The sequence below is a fragment of the Octodon degus genome, unplaced genomic scaffold (genome assembly GCF_000260255.1).
Source record: "Octodon degus isolate 3935 unplaced genomic scaffold, OctDeg1.0 scaffold00063, whole genome shotgun sequence".
NCBI lineage: Eukaryota > Metazoa > Chordata > Mammalia > Rodentia > Octodontidae > Octodon > Octodon degus.
The window spans coordinates 7,024,833-7,026,649 of NW_004524639.1; positions in this window are offsets into that span (position 1 = coordinate 7,024,833).

Genomic DNA, 1,817 nt, shown 5'->3' on the forward strand with positions numbered 1-1,817 from the left:
TTTTTTTTAAATCCTGTACTAAAATACATTTCAAAAAGTATAAAAAAATGTAGACTTGACTCAAAAAGATTATAAAATAATAACAGCTTTATTAGGTTATAGCCTATAAATTTTTTCCATATTGAGGTCAAGGTTTTCTTTGTGGCCAAGTATGTGATTGATACTTGAAAGTGTTCCATGGACATACCAAGAATATTTATTCCTTATCTGAAACATGTAATTCTATAAATGAATATTAAATTATGTTTAATGATTATTTTATTCAATTATTCAGTGCCTTTACTGATTTTCAAGTATTAGATTATCTTACTGTCTACTAGATGTTTCCATCCATCAGACAGGTGTACTGAAGTTCTCCACCATAACTGCATTTACATTAAATTCCTATTTCATTTCTAATAGACTTAGCAGGTTTAGACTGCTCAGAATAATTTATCCTCCTTTTGGCTGAAAACAATTTTTAAAAAAAAAAATTAACACTTGCATTAGATATTTTTTCTTGAGTAATAATCTCTCAAAACTTGGCACCTTAAAAACCTGATAGCTTAAAAAAAAAAAATGTGATAGCTACTATGATCTAGAAATATAGAAGCAGTTTAACTAGTTGGGTTTGATTCAGTGTTTCATGAAGTTACAGTCAAGATGTCATCCAGGCCTATTGTAGACTTCTGAAGATTTGGCTAGGACTAGTGCATTGACTTCCAGAGGGGCTCACGCACAGGACTGCTGGAACGAGGCCTCAAAGAGGCCTACTGGCTACTGATCTCAACCTTGTCATGTGGCTCATGGTATAGCAGTTGGCTTCCCCCAGAGGTCTCAGAAGTTACACACCATCACTTCCACCATATGCTATAGAGTAGAAACAAATTTCTAAGACCAGTCCACACTCAAGAAGAAAATTAACCTCTGCCCTCTGGAAGGAGGAGTATCAAAAGTTTGTGACTATGCTTTAAAACTATGACAATATCATTTTCGTACTTAATTACTCAGGCTTATGCATTATTTCAGATCCTACTTTCCAAAAACTGAAACATACACAAAACATACTCATACTCAGAGAAACTCCAAAAAATATGCAGAATTTAAGTAAAACATTTTAAGCAGATCATTGGAAGTTTTTGTGGTAATGGGAATCAAACCCAAGGCCTCATGCATGCTAAGCAAACACTGTACCACTGAGCTACATCCCTGGCCCTGATCATTGGAATTTACTTGCTGTTCACAATATGTTTTACATTTATTGGAAGAAAAAAATAAATACTAAGTCACCTTGACTTTGAACTGAGCTCTAAAAAAAAAAAACAAACTTTTTTTATATTTTTGAACTGAGCTCTAATTAATATTAATTTCTTTTTTTCATTTCTAAGCTGTTTTTTCTTATCATTTTGTGTTATTAATTTCTGTTATTGAGAACTTTCTATTTATCTAGAGTTTCATTTAGTCAAGGCACATGCATAATTGACAAAAACCATCCTAGGATTCCTGTAGATATGTACTACATGAAGACTTGCTTTAATATCATTACCCAGAAATATTTTCTAAAATTCTCTTAGGGAACTAGGTGGCACACAGACATCTTAGGTGCTGTTTGAGTGGGAAGAGATGATGTGAAGACTAACTAACAAGAGAATTCATTCAACAAATAAATGTTATTGAATACTTAATATGTCCTAAAGACTGCAAACTTATCATTACAATATAACACAGTACGTTCTATCGTAGAAGGATGTATAGGGTGCTCCAGAAGCATTAACAGAGGGTGCCTAGGTAGATTTTAAGGAAGTCTCCTTGGAGGAGGCAACATAAACTGAACAAAT